At 38.4% G+C, this 15596-nt stretch overlaps 2 non-coding genes across 2 annotated transcripts; both read right to left on the minus strand.

Moving 5' to 3' along the window:
• Nucleotides 1–3664: 3664 nt before the first annotated feature.
• TRNAA-AGC (transfer RNA alanine (anticodon AGC)) lies at nucleotides 3665–3737 on the minus strand. The gene has a single exon. It is a non-coding gene; the product is annotated as a tRNA-Ala (tRNA).
• A 9251-nt stretch (nucleotides 3738–12988) lies between these two features.
• Nucleotides 12989–13061, minus strand: TRNAA-AGC (transfer RNA alanine (anticodon AGC)). Its single transcript has one exon. It is a non-coding gene; the product is annotated as a tRNA-Ala (tRNA).
• Between the last annotated feature and the right edge of the window lie 2535 nt (nucleotides 13062–15596).

Genomic DNA, 15596 nt, shown 5'->3' on the forward strand with positions numbered 1-15596 from the left:
TGGGCTTAACATTTTTTTTTTCAACAGAGTGTAACTCTGTTGCCCAGGCTGCAGTACAATGGTAAGATCTTTGCTCACTGCAACCTCTGCCTCCCAGGTTCTAGTAATTCTCCTGTCTCAGCCTCCAGAGTAGCTGGGACTACAGGTGCCTGCCACCACGCTTGGCTAATTTTTGTATTTTTAGTAGAGATGGGGTTTCACCATGTTAGCCAGACTGGTCTCAACCTCCTGACCTCACGTGGTCAGCCTACCTTGGCCTTCCAAAATGCTGGGATTACAGGTGTGAGCCACCCCTCCCGACCTGGGTTTAACTATTTTATTTTATTTTGTTTTATTTTATGATAGGGTCTCACTTTGTTGTGCAGGCACCAGTGCGTTCTCTGTTCACTGCAACCTCCGCCTCCTGAGTTCAGGCAATCCTCCCACCTCAGCCTCCTGAGTAGCTGGAACTACAGATGCATACCACCACACCCGGATAATTTTTGTAATTTTTATAGAGACAGGATTTCACTGTGTTGCCCAGGCTGGTCTCAAACTCCTGGTGTCAAGGGATCCACCGATCTCGGCCTCCCAAAGTGCTAGGATTACAGAAATGAGCCACCACATCTGGCCTTGGGCTTACCTTTCAAGTCAACTTTGATTCATTGTCTTCCTTCAAACACCACATTCAGTGATTTGTCAAATAATGGACATAATTCTTGCACAACTCTTTTGAATCTATCAATTACTTTCTACTCATTTAGTACATATTCACTGGGGAGATGCTCTGTGCGAGACACTGTAGGAGGGTCAGGTAATTCAGAGGAAGTATAGACACCCCAGACCTCAAAAGAAGACAAGATAAATATGGACAAGGGAAAATCCATCTCCAGATTCATCATTTTCAGTCTTTCTGTCATTTCTAGCTAAATAACACCTTCAAAAATGTTTCAAAATAATTAAGTCGCTATTTCAAACTCTTTCAATAATAGCACCCTTCTATATGCCGGACTACTCTTAATTTTCTGGTTATAACATGATCTTGCTTTTCTTTCAATTTTTGTCTTTGCTTTCTACCTAAATTTTTATTTTGCATTATGAAATTGATAGGTCCATTACTGGATGGCATGGTTCAATTCTCCAGTATGTCTGTTGATTTGTTTTCTACTAAATCTTCCAATTACTGAGAGAGGACTGTTAATGACTGCAACTACAACTGGATTTTTCTATTTTTACTTAGCATATCCAATTTTGTTTATGAGTTTTGAAGCTCTGTGTCCTCATATACATTTAGGACAATATTCCCCTGGAAAGTTGACAATCTTAATTATTTAGCAGCCCTCATTATTCCTGAAAAGTTTCTCTGCTTTCAAATCTACTTTGTCTGATTTTATATATATACACCACAGCTGTCTTTGATTAGTGCTTGCATGCGGTATCTTTTCCCACTCTTTTCTTTCAATCTGCTATATAACTTTTATTCTTATATATAAGTGTATTGCAGGTGGCTTTCTTTAGTCAGCATATTTATTTTTAACACATTCTGATGATCTCTAGTTTTTACTTAATGCATTTAGATAATTTAAATATAATGTTATTATAGATAAGTTTTTAGATAGATCTACTATTTAATAATTTATTAACCTTTTTTCCCTTTGTTTTAATTCATCTATGTTCCTCTTTCTATCTTGTTTTGGTTTATTTCAATCTTGTTGGTAAGTGGTCTAGGGATTACTATATACATATATAACCTTTCACAGTATACTTAGAATCAATATTTTACCATTCAAGTTGAATATAGAAACTTCATCAAGAGTTAGGCCCATTACACTTACCCTTTTATCTTATGTATGTAGTACATCTAGATACAATGACAACTGCATCAGATAAAGTTACAATTTTTGCTTTCAATCATCAAACATACCTTAAGGAACTCAAGAGAAGAATAATAGTTTGTTATGTCTACCCAGACATTTTCTATTTCTGCTTTTGTTCCTTCATTGATGATGTTCTAAGTTTCCTTCTGGGATCACTTTTCTTATCTCAAATCTTTGCTAATTCTTTTCCAGCAGTCTTGCTAGGATTGAGAATGTATTTATTTACCTTCCAATGAAAATGTATTTATTTGCCTTTATGTCTGGAAGATACTTTTGCTCCACATACCATTCTGGGTTGATAATGTATTTTTCTTTTGGTACTTACTGAATGTTATGACATTTTTTTCTGGCTCCTGGGTTCCCGATGAGAAATCTACAATCATTCATTTGGTATTTTGTCTTTCATTTCCCTGTGGCTGCTTTCAGAATTGTTTTGTATTTTCTTAGTTTTCCGCAGTTTGATTATGTCTTGCAATGGGTTTCTTTTGGTTTATCTTGCTTGGCATTTACTAAACTTTAAAAATCTGGTTTATATCTTTTGAGAAATTTGATACATTTTCAGCCATTAATTCTTCAAAGTTTTATCCCACAAAGACCTCTTTGTCCTCTTCTTTCCAGATTACAATAATGTGAATGTTAGATTTGTTATTTTTTATTTGTCCCTGAGCCTCTGTTCAGGGACAATAAAATCCTCCTTTCTTTCTATAGGTCAGATTATGTAGGTATTCTTGTTCTGTTTTCAAGTTCATTGAGTTTTTCCTTAGTCTTCTGCATACTGTTATTGAGATCATCCAATTAAGCTTTTTATTTCCCCTAATAGTTTTGGTTAATACTTTTTTTAATTCTTAAGTTTAAATTGGTGTTTACATATTCCAAATATTTGGTGAGACTTTCCAACTTTCCATTCACTTCACAAATGCTATCCCGTAATTCTAGGAGCATTGTTATAATAACTGCTTTAATGTATGTGTCAGATGATTTTGACATATGTGTCCTCTCAATATTGTTATTCGAGGATTCTCTTTGCCATGTGAATTAAGATCTCCCTGTTTTTTCATAATGCTCAATATTTTGGGGCTTGTAATCTGGACTTCTTCAGATTATGTGATGAAACACTGTGTCTTGTTGAAATCTTAAGGATAATATTGCTATTTTTGTTTTGCAGGCACACAATTGCCTTGTATTTAAACTCCAAGTACCAACCAGCCTTCCATGTGTTGTTGTTTCACAGATAACTCTATTTGAAAGCCTTGACACTGCTGTTGAGAGATCTCTGGAGTATGTGCAACCAGTGGTCAGTGAGGAATTGAAAGTGGGCCATTGTTCAGTTCAGCTCTCAGGCTCTTTTTAGGTAAGTTGTTTGGGATTAGAGCCACTTATTCACAGCTGGCAGATGCATCCACAAGCTCGTGAACAACTTTATGTGTTTGCTTTCTACAGTATCTGTCCAGGCACATTCTAGTTACTTGACATATCCTAGTTTCAGTCCCCTCACCAGAAAGCCGGGGCTATATTTACCAAGGTGGCTCTGCCCTGCACTTTTCACAATTGTCTCACATTTAGGACCAAGCTGCAGGCAGAAACAGGGATAAAAGAGCAATTGTTTATGTCCCTTGATTTCACAGCTCCTTGAAGAAGCAGAAAATTAATTACACGGTAGATCTACGCTATACTGAATGCCAGGAGGGTACCGTCACCAACCCTGTAGTGTTGCTGCTCCTACATCTTGAACCAAAGCAGCATCCTGCTCTCTGACTTGGGTTTGGAGACCTGAGTGTTTGGAGACCCAGGGTCTAAATAATAAAGCTTGGAGAATGTGGGCATCGATCCCACTACCTCTTGCATGCTAAGCAAGCGCTCTACCACTTGAGCTAATTCCCCCACGTCATGGGAGCTTTATTTATCCTTAGTGAGTGGCCTGGAACACAGGTGATTTCAGGGCCTTCAGCGGGAAAGCAGGGCTCTACTAAGAGCAGATCTTATTGATGGCCCAGGGCAAGAGCACAGTGGCTACTCATTCTCCGCAAAGAAGGAGGAGGAAAGGGAACAAGGAGAAAGTCAAAAAGGCAAAACTCATGCTGCCAAAATGTCAAGTTTAGGGTATTGCTGGACAGAAAAAGGCACATCCTAACAAAGGAGGCCCTGCCTAGACCTGCCCATCTAAAGTGTCACTGATTTTTAAAAAATGATTAAATAATTAAAAATGATTAAATGTTTTTTTGTGTGTGTTTTGTGTGTGTTGTGTGTTGTGTGTGTGTGTTTATAAAAGTGGGATAGTATTATCACTTGTTCCTTGTAGCTGAGACTCTCTGGGGATTTTGAGATGGTACAGATTTCTGGAAGGCAAAAAGCTCCTGTTGTTTTCATAACTGGGCCCTTTCAGGAATCAGGCCAGCGTTCTGACCACTCCCCTAGGAAACCCCTGGAGAGTGCTTCTTCCACTTACATCTGAGATATGGGTTGCCTCCTTGCTAAGGTGTGTCATGTACAAGTTACATGTTCAACTATATCTCAGAACAACATCAACAAAATTACAGAGCAGAGCTATAAAGAATAAGAGACAAGATCATATCAGTGTAAGAATATGTAAAATATCAGAGTGTAAGAATCAAAATTGAGCTATGCAGAGAAGGAGTGGACATATGGTGGAGAAAACTGGGCTGTTTGTAGGAATTCCTGTGTGAAGAAATAAACCTCTTCTATTTAAGTACTGTGTGTGTGTGTGTGTGTGTGTGTGTGTGTGTGTGTGTGTGTGTGAAATACACATGGAGGGAAGCAGTGATTGAAAATCCTGGTCACTTAGAGATATGTTGGGAGAGTTTTATGAAAACTCCCAAGAGTAGTTGAAAAAATCCCAGGCAGAATGCTTAAATAATTAAAGCAACATGTTAGAGAAAGGGGTTTAGTTTTGAATGTCAGAGCTTGAACATGAGAAAACAGGAATTGAAGGGAAAGAGAAGGAAGTCATAAAGATATTAAAGGATTGAGGTTTACCCACATTTATTGTGTCAGCTCCTGAGGTGGACAGCAGGAGTCTTTCTGCAGCACCAGTGCCCATCACACTTCATGCTGCAGAATACATCCTCCATAAACACTGTAGCATGGATGACGACAGAGGTGAGTGAAAAGGAAGAAACACATTCTGGAGACATTGTGCAGGAAGGATCTACAGTATTTGTCAAGACATTGGGTGGAGAGATTTGAGGGGGAGGAGACAAAGACACTGGGAAGTCTTGAGACTAGTGTGGTAGACACAAAAGAGATTCTGAATTGATAGCTGATGAATGAATCCACTCATTAATTTGTATTTGTTATGTGAATGAATGTTACACAAATGACCTGGTGTGGAGAAAACAGATGGTGAGACTTTGTGCTAGGGTAAAGCAAGAGCTCAAGTTTTTTTTGTTTTTGTTTTTTTAATTTAGAAAGAAATCTGGTTTTCCTATTTAAAGCTATGTGATTTGAGGAAAATGATTTAACTCCTCTGAGCTTTAGTGTCATCTACAAAATTCGGATAATGATACTAAGGGAAGCTGAAAAGCCATATCAATCAACTTTATATGAAAAATAATAAACATTCACTTCCTTTTCCAATGCATGGTGCTGAAAAAGTCCTTGTATGTGGAATATTGTTCACCTTTAAGGAATCTGCTCTCAAGAGCTGATGAGGGACTTTTTTTAGTGCAGTTCTCTTGTCGTTGGCTGTTGGGCTCATTTAGTTGGCACCAACAAGTCTCTATGAACATAAAAATAAAATAAAATAAAGATTGTGGAGGAATAGAATACAAACACATAGTAAGGTGAGATTTGCACAACAGAGTATAGTAAAGGATGTGTGCCTGATTCTTTTTGCATTCTCTTTGAATCATTTTTAGCCTTTATTCTAAGTCCCCAATTATTGTCATCCTTCTCCCAACAAGATCGTTTCTCTCCACCACAGATATTCTGGCCAGGCTCTCTGGTTAACTAACCATCTTGACCTCCTGAGCACTCCGTTTGTACTGAGACCCTGATTTATGTTCAAATGATGCTCTTCCATAGCAGGGCTTCCTGCTTTGCCCAAAGAGCATTCAATTTTTCAAGCAATTTAGGGCTCCTTCCTCATCCAGTATCTATGTGAAACCTTAGAGGGAAGCCTATTCTTTCCAGGAAGATAATCCTGTTGTGGTTTTAACCTCAATCTATAAATTCGCTGGGGTAACGGGGAAAGAAGTCATAAAAATATTAAAGGATTGAGGTTTATCCACATTTACTGTGTCAGCTCCTGAGGTGAACAGCATGAGTCTGCACCTTCAGCCCCCATCACACTTCACGGGTAAAGAAAACATCCTCCATAAACACTGTAGCATGGATAACAGAAGAACAAGATTCTAGAGAGTTTATGCAGGAAGGATCTATAGTATTTGTCAAGACATTGGGTGGAGAGATTTGAGGGAGAGGAGACAAAGGCACTGGCAAGTGGCAAGTCTTGAGCCCAGTGTAGCAGACACAGAAGAGGTTTTGAATTTGTATCTGATGAATGCAAGAATAAATCCACTCATTTATCTGTATTTGGTAAATGAATGAATGTTACATGAGTGAGCTGATGTGAAGAAAACAGATGATGAGACTATGTGCTAAGTGAAAGCAAGAGCTCACAATTTTTTCATTTAGAAAGAAATCTGCTTCCCATATCTGGTTTCCCTCTTTAAAGTTATGTGACCTGAGGAAAGTGGTTTAACTGCTCTGAGCTTCAGTGTCATCTGTAACACTAGGGTAAGAATACTTGGGGAAGCTGAGAAACTATATCGACCAACTTACATAAAAATTAATAAACAGTCAGTATAATTTCTAGCACATAGAGCTGAAAAAGTCCTTGAATGTGGAGTATTGTTCACCTTTAAGGAAAATGCTCTCAGGGTCTAAGGAGAGATATCAGTGCAGTTTTGTTGCCATTGGCTGATTTGCTCATTTATTTTGTAGCAACAAGCTTCTGTGATGATAAAAATGAAATAAAGTTTAAAAAGTAAAATAGATGGTGGAGAAACACAATAGGGATGTATAGTAAGGTATGATTTTCTAGGCAAAATGGATTTGTACAAAAGAATGTAGTAGTAACAGATGTGTGCCTGATTCTTGTTGTATTATTTTTGAATCTCATTTAGCCTGTATTCTAATTCCCCAATTGTTGTAATCCTTCCCTCAACAAGATTATTTCTTTGCACCATGAACATTCTGGTCAGATTCTCTGCTTAACCATCTTGAATTCCTGAGCACTCATCTTTTAATGAGACCCTGATATATGCCCAAATGATGCCCTTCCATAGGAGGGCTTCTTGGTTTGCCCAAAGAGCATTCAATTTTTCAAGTAATTTAGGGTTCTTTCCTCACCCAGGGTCTGTATGAAACCTTAAAGAGAAGCCTGTTCTTTCCAGGAAGAGAATTCCAGTGGGTTCTAACCTCAACCTGTAAATCCACTAAGCAAGCTCCTACTGAACACCTATGATGCAAGCTCAATCCAAGAGGCCAGCACTCCACAGGGGGAAGGCAACCGAAGCAGTGGCTAATGCTTACTGAGCAGTTCTTATTGATCAGATCCATCTCTAGGTGCTGTGATCCACCCAAAAATATCCCACAATCCTTATTTCCCATGTAAAGAAAGAAGATTGGAAGACAGTGAAGCTAAATGATAGCTTCAAAGTGACAACTTCCCTGATTATTCTCCTGAAAACTGAAAGTGTCATCTCCACACTGCCGAGTCCTTTACTGCCTAATGAGTCCCTCCCAGTAGATATCATCACATGACTTCTTGTTTATTTTTCTTCTTTACTTCCTGTCTGTTTCTCCCCACTCCTTCCCACTATGACGTAGTATCACATAGGTGAGAATATCTGTGTTTTATTCACTGTGAATTACTGTACCCAAAACAATCTCTTAACAAGGTATGTGCTTGAGAAATATTTGTTGGATGATTAAAAGAATAAAAGACTTCACCCACCCCACCCCATAATTATGTTTGGATGACCTTCAGAGCAGGCAATTGGAAGTGAAATTTCCCCTGCTTCCCCTGTCAGCTAGAGAGGTAGACATATGACATAGCTTGCAGTTTCTTGTGTAATTTATATCTCTTCACCACGCCTTGTACTCAAACCACTGAGAAGCCAAAAGAAGGAAAAAGACAAAGAAAGAAAGAGAGAGAGAAATAAAAGAAAAGAAAAGAAAAGAAAAGAAAAGAAAAGAAAAGAAGGAAGGAAGGAAGGAAGAAAGGAAGGAATGAAGGAAGAAAAGAAGGAAGGAAGGAAGGAAGAAAGAGAGAGAAGAAAGAAAGAAAGAAAGAAAGAAAGAAAGAAAGAAAGAAAGAAGAAAGAAAGAAAGAAAGAAGAAAGAAAGAAAGAAGAAAGAAAGAAAGAGGAAGGAAAGAAAGCTCACTTTTAAATTTTAAGCTAATATTTGGTCTGTCTTGAAATCATTATCTCACGGCATTTGTGTTCCATTATTTATCACACCTATTTCATTTCCCTTAATGGAAATAGCAGCAAAAGCTGTACCTTGTCTGATGTTCAAACTCAGGACCTTCAGAATACGAGATTGACAGGCGGCCTGCTGCTCTAAGAGAGCAACTGTTCCTAAGAGGTGACATCCAGATTATCAAATCTCATTTCCCACACACTGCTGCTTTATCAATTCCTAGCTTTTAAAGAACACAATCAATGCTACTTCGAAATCACTCCTTATCAGCCAATGCTGCACTGGAAGAATTCCCCACTCAGCACAGGTGGAGTCCACCCATTTCCAGTATTCACATAATGATAGGACCTTCTGGCTTGAGGGACCAGAAACAATTGTACCTGTCTTGCTGCTATTTTTCCTCTTTTGGCCCAGTCATCTAGCTTTTCCCTTCTTCAGAGATCTTAGTCACTCTTCCTTTCCGTAGTCTCCTTTGTTGATAAGAAACAGAGGCAGTGCTCAATTCGTGATAGTTCATTGAGTGACCAACTGAATGAATGAAGGAAGAAATAGCCTTCCAAGCTGTCTCCCGTTCATACTACTCTTACTGTGTATCTACACTTGCATCTATAGGACTGGAGACATTCACTCAACAAAAAACACAAACTGAACTTATAATCATATCCTCCCTGTTTTTTCCCCAATTTTTTGTGCCATGAATTATACTAGGAGACTTAGGAAGTTTACTTGATGTAGTCTGACTGAATTTTGCCAAAATGCTATGTCTTAGGGTGCACTTTATGCACTTTTTAGAAGTAATAGAGGCTCAGATAAGTTAAGTGTTGTTTCTAAGATGCCAAAGCTGCTAAGTGGGAAAGCCCGAATTGAGAAGCAGATAGTTTTAGATTTTAAATGTGATTTTTTTCCTCTGTACCAGCTCAGTTATTCTGCCCGTTCTTTTGCACTTTAGCCCGTTCATTCATATACCGAATACCTAATTCCAAACCTCCTCTTTACTTACTTTTTGGACTTAACTTCTTTTGTTGTTGTTGTTGTTTTGTTTCGTTTTTATTTTTTAGACAGAGTGTCGCTCTGTCGCCCAGGCTGCAAGTGCCCTGGTGAGATCTTGGCTCATGGCAACCTCTGTCTCCCGGGTTCAAGAAATTCTCCTGTCTCAGCCTTCTGAGTAGCTGGGACTACAGGTGCTTGCAACCATGCCCAGCTAAATTTTGTATTTTTAGTAGAGATGAGGTTTCACCATGTTGGCCAGGCTGGTCTCAAACTCCTGACCTCAGGTGATCTGCCCACCTCAGCCTCCCAAAGTGCTGTGTTTGCAGGTGTGAGCTACCCCTCCCGGCCTGGGTTTAACTATTTTATTTTATTTTATTTTATTTTATTTTATTTTATTTTATGACAGGGTCTCACTTTGTTGTCCAGGCACCGGTGCTATCTCTGTTCACTGCAACCTCCGTCTCCTGGATTCAAGCGATCCTCCCACCTTAGCCTCCTGAGTAGCTGGAACTACAGATGCATACCACCATACCCGTCTAATTTGTGTATTTTTTGTAGAGACAGGGTTTCACTGTGTTGCCCACGCTGGTCTCAAACCCCTGGTGTCACGGGATCTGCCCATCTCGGCCTCTCAAAGTGCTGGGATTACAGAAAAGAGTCTGGCCTTGGGCTTACCTTTCAAGTCAACTTTGACTCATTGTCTTCCTTCAAACACCACATTCAGAGATTTGTCAAATAATGAACATTATTCTTGCACAACTCTTTTGAATCTATCAATTACTTTCCACTCATTTAGTACATATTCACTGGGGAGATGCTCTGTGCCAGACACTGTAGGTAATTCGGAGGAAGTGTAGACACCCTAGACCTCAAAACAAGACAAAATAAATATGGACGAAGGAAGATCCACCTCCAGATTCACCATTTTCAGTCTTTCTGTCATTTCCAGCTAAATAACTCCTTCAAAAAACGTCTCCAAACAATCAAATAACCCTTTCAAACTCTTTCAATAATAGCACTCTTCTATATGCTGGACTACTCTTAATTTCCTGGTTATAACATGATCTTACTTGTCTTTTAATTTTTGTCTTTGCCTTCTACCTAAATTTTTATTTTGCGTTATGAAGTTAATAGGTCCATTACTGGATGGTGTGGTTCAATTCTCCAATATGTTTGCTGATTTGTTTTCTACTAAGTCTACCAACTACTGAGACAGGAGTGTTAGTGTCGGCAACTATAATTGGATTTTTCTGTTTTTACCTTGCATATCCAATTTTGTTTATGAGTTTTGAAGTTCTGTGTTCTCATATACACTTGGGACAATATTCCCCTGGAAAATTAACAATCTTAATTATTTAGCAGCCCTCATTATTCCTGAAAAGTTTCTCTGCTTTCGAATCTACTTTGTCTGATTTTATATATATACACCACAGCTGTCTTTGATTAGTGCTTGCATGCCGTATCTTTTCCCACTCTTTTCTTTCAATCTGCTATATAACTTTTATTCTTATATATAAGTGTATTGCAGGTGGCTTTCTTTAGTTAGCATATTTATTTTTAACACATTCTGATGATCTCTAGTTTTTAATTAATGCGTTTAGATTATTTACATGTAATGTCATTATAGATAAGTTTTTAGATAGGTCTATTATTTAATAATTTATTAGCCTTTTTTCCCTTTGTTTTAATTCATCTATGTTCCTCTTTCTATCTTGTTTTGGTTTATTTAAATCTTGTTAGTAGGTGGTCTAGGGTTTACCATATACATATATAACCTTTCACATTATACTTAGAATCAATATTTTACCATTCAAATTGAATATAGAAACCTCATCAAGAGTTAGGCCCATTACACTTACCCTTTTATCTTATCTATGTAGTACATCTAGATACAATGACAACTGCTTCTGATAAAGTTACAGTTTTGGCTTTCAATCATCAAACATACCTTAAGGAACTCAAGGGAAGAATAATAGTTTGTTATGTCTACCCAGACATTTTCTATTTCTGCTTTTGTTCCTTCATTGATGATGTTCTAAGTTTCCTTCTGGGATCACTTTTCTTATCTCAAATCTTTGCTAATTCTTTTCCAGCATTCTTCCTAAGAATGAGAATGTATTGACTTACCTTCCAATGAGAATGTATTTATTTGCCTTTATGTCTGGAAGATATTTTTGCTCCACATAGCATTCTGGGTTGGCATGTCTTTTTCTTTTGGTACTTACTGAATGTTATGACATTTTTTCTGGCCCTTGTGATTCCTGATGTGAAATCTGCAATCACTCATATGGTAGTTTCTCTTTCATTTGCCTTTGGCTGCTTTCAAAATTGTTTTGTATTTTCTTAGTTTTCAGCAGTTTGATTATGATATGTGTTGCTATGAGTTTCTTTGGGTTTATCCTGATTGGCATTTACTGAACTTTAAAAATCTGTTTGTATCTTTTGACAAATTTGAACCATTTTCAGCTATTAATTCTTCAAAGTTTTATCCCACAAAGACCTCTTTGTCCTCTTCTTTCCAGATTACAATAATGTGAATGTTGGATTTGTTATTTTTTATTTGTCCCTGAGCCTCTGTTCAGAGACAATAAAATCCTCCTTTCTCTCTATAGTTCAGATTATGTAGGTATTCTTGTTCTGTTTTCAAGTTCATTGACTTTTTCCTTAGTCTTCTGCATTCTGTTATGGAGATCATCCAATGAAGCTTTTTATTTCCCCTAAGAGTTTTGGTTAATACATTTTTTTAATTCTTCAGTTTAAATTGGTGTTTATATATTCGAAGTATTTGGTGAGACTTTCCAACTTTCCATTCACTTCACGAATGTTATCCCCTGATTCTAGGAGCATTGTTATAATATCTGCTTTAATGTATGTGTCAGATGATTTTGACATCTGTGTCCTCTCAGTATTGTTATTCGAGGATTCTCTTTGCCATGTAAATTAAGATCTGCCTGTTTTCCACATACTGAATATTTTGGGGTTGTAACCTGGACTTCTTTGGAATATGTGATGAGACACTGTGTCTTGTTGAAATCTTAAGGATAATATTGCTATTTTTGTTTTTCTAGGCACACAATTGCCTTGTATTCACGTTCCAAGTACTAACCAGCCTTCCATCTGTTGTTATTTCAAAGATAACTTTATTTGAAAGCTTTGACACTGCTGTTCAGAGATCTCCAAAGTGTGTGCAACCCAGTGGTCCGTGAGGACTGGAAAGTGGGCCATTGCGCAGTTCAGCTCTCAGGCTCTTTTTAGGTGAGTTGTTTGGGATTACAGCCACTTATTCACAGCTGGGAGGTGTGTCCACAAGCTCATCAACAACTTTATGGGTTTGCTTTCTACAGTATCTGTCCAGGCATATTCTAGTTATTTGACACATCCTGGTTTCAGTCCCCTCACCAGAAAGCCAGGACTATATTTACTCAGGTGGCTCTGTCCTGCACTTTTCACAATTGTCTCACATTTAGGACCAAGCTGCAGGCAGAAACAGGGAGAAAAGAGCAGTTTTATATGTCCCTTGGTTTCACAGCTCCTTGAAGAAACAGCAAATGAATTACACAGTAGATCTACACTATACTGAATGCCGGGAGGCAGCCGTCACCAGTCCTGTATTGTTGTTGCTCCTATGTCTTGAACCAAAGCAGTATCTTGCTCTCAGACACTGACTCAGGTTTGGATACCTAAATAATAAAGCTTGGAGAATGTGGGCATCGATCCCACTGCCTCTTGCATGCTAAGCAAGCGCTCTACCACTTGAGCTAATTCCCCACATCAGGGAAGCTTTGTTTATCCTTAGTGGGTGGCCTGGAACACAGGTGATTTCAGGGCCTTCAGCAGGAAAGCAGGGCTCTACTAAGAGCAGATCTTCTCATTGACAGCCCAGGGCAAGGAGCAGTGGCTACTCATTCTCTGCAAGGAAGGAGGAAAAAAGGGAAGAAGGAGAAAGTCACAAAGGGAAAACTCATGCTGCCAAAATGTCAAATTTAGGGTATTCCGGGGCAGAAAAAGGCACATTCCAGCAAAGAAGGACCTACCTAGACCTGCCCAGCTAAAGTGTCACTGATTTTTAAAAAATAATTAAATAATTAAAAATGATGAAATGATTGTGTGTGTGTGTGTGTGTTGTGTGTGTTGTGTGTGTGTGTGTGTGTTTATAAAAGTGGGATGGCATTATCACTTGTTCCTTGTAGCTGAGACTCTCTGGGGGTTGTGAGATGGTCCAGATTTCTGGAAGGCACAAAAGGTTGTGAGATGGTCCAGATTTGTGGTAGACACAAAAGGGATTCTGAATTAATATCTGATGAATGAATCCACTCATTTATTTGTGTTTGTTATGTGAATGAATGTTACAGGAATGACCTGGTGTGGAGAAAACAGATGGTGAGACTGTGCTAGGGTAAAGCAAGAGCTCATGTGTTTTTGTTTTTGTTTTTTTAATTTAGAAAAAAATCTGCTTTTCATATCTGGTTTTCCTATTTAAAGCTATGTGATTTGAGGAAAATGATTTAACTCCTCTGAGCTTTAGTGTCATCTACAAAATTTGGATAATGATACTGAGGGAAGCTGAAAAGCCATATCAACCAACTTATACAAAAAATAATAAACATTCACTTCCATTTCTAATGCATGGTGCTGAAAAAGTCCTTGTATGTGGAATATTGTTCACCTTTAAGGAATCTGCTCTCAAGAGCAGATGAGGGACTTTTTTAGTGCAGTTCTGTTGTCACTGGCTGTTTTGTTCATTTAATTGGCACCTACAAGTCTTTTTGAACATTAAAATAAAAGATTGTGGAGGAATAGAATACAAATACATAGTAAGGTGAGATTTGCACAACAGAATATGGTAAATGATTTGCGCCTGATTATTTTTGCATTTTCTTTGAATCATTTTTAGCCTTTATTCTAAGTCCCCAATTATTGTCAACCTTTTCCCAACAAGATTGTTTCTCTCCGCCACGGACATTCTGGTCAGGCTCTCTGCTTAACCATCTTGACCTCCTGAACACTCTGTTTGTACTGATAACCTGATTTATGCTCAAATGATGCTCTTCCACAGGAGGGCTTCCTGCTTTGCCCAAAGAGCATTCAATTTTTCAAGCTGTTTAGGGCTCTTTCCTCACCCAGGGTCTATTTGAAACCTTAGAGGGAAGCCTATTCTTTCCAGGAAAAGAACCCTGCTGGGTTCTAACTCTAATCTGTAAATCCACTGGGGTAACTGGGGTTAGCTCAGATTTGCGACTGGGGTTAGCTCAGTTACTCCAGAGCTTGCTCTCTGAGAACTGGATGGTGCGCTACTTCCCATAAAGGCTGAATAAAAAGAGGCATCTGCAGGCAGAAGAAAATGCTATGGTCATTGCTGGAAGATTCCTTCTGACCATTAGCTATCTCTCTGACCTGGTGTGAGAAGGGTGACAAAAATCTGAGACTTGAAAAACAGGCCAAAAAAAAAAAAAAGTGGATTCAAAAGAATTTTAAAAGAATCACGCACAAATTCTTAATTAGATTCTTTTATCCAAATCCGTTTTGTCTGGAAAATAATACCTTACTATGTATCTGTATTCTATTCCTCCATAATCTATTTTATTTGATTTTAATGTTCACAAGAAGCTGGATGCTAGCTACCAAATGAGCAAATCAGCCACGATAACAGAACTGCACTAAAATCTCTCATCAGATATTGATACAGTCAAGACCCTCATGAGTGCCTATGACACAAATTCAGTGAGAGGCCAGCTTTCCACAGGGAGAAGGCAACCAAAGCAGTAGCTAATACTGAGCAGTTCCTATTGTCCAGATCCATCTCTAGGTGCTGAGATCCAGCCAGAGAATCCCCCAGTCCTCATTTTTCATATGAAGAAACATGTGAGGGATTCACCACCCCAATCCTCATGTATCATGTTTTCGAACAAAGCCAAGTACCCTTTTGTGCAAAAAGCTCTCCTAACCCTCAGTTGCCTTGATAGGTAAAAGTATTCTTATGACAGTGCTAGAAAAACATGGGCACAAGTGTTCCGGCAAGATGACTAGAAGAAGGGGAGGCTAAAGTTGTCAAGGTGACAAAGTCCCTGATTGTCCTCTTGAAAGCTGAACGTGCCACCTCATGTGTATATGTGTATGTGTGGATGCATACGTGTATGTTGTGTGTACACATGTACACATATATCTACAAATGCATGTGTGTATGCATGCATGTGTGTACACATGCATGCACACATGTATCTGTATACATGTATTATGTACACAGTATGCATGTGTACATGTATGTGTCCGTGCATGTGTAGATGTATATGTGCATGTATACAT

The sequence above is a fragment of the Symphalangus syndactylus genome, chromosome 23, assembly GCF_028878055.3.
Source record: "Symphalangus syndactylus isolate Jambi chromosome 23, NHGRI_mSymSyn1-v2.1_pri, whole genome shotgun sequence".
Lineage (NCBI taxonomy): Eukaryota > Metazoa > Chordata > Mammalia > Primates > Hylobatidae > Symphalangus > Symphalangus syndactylus.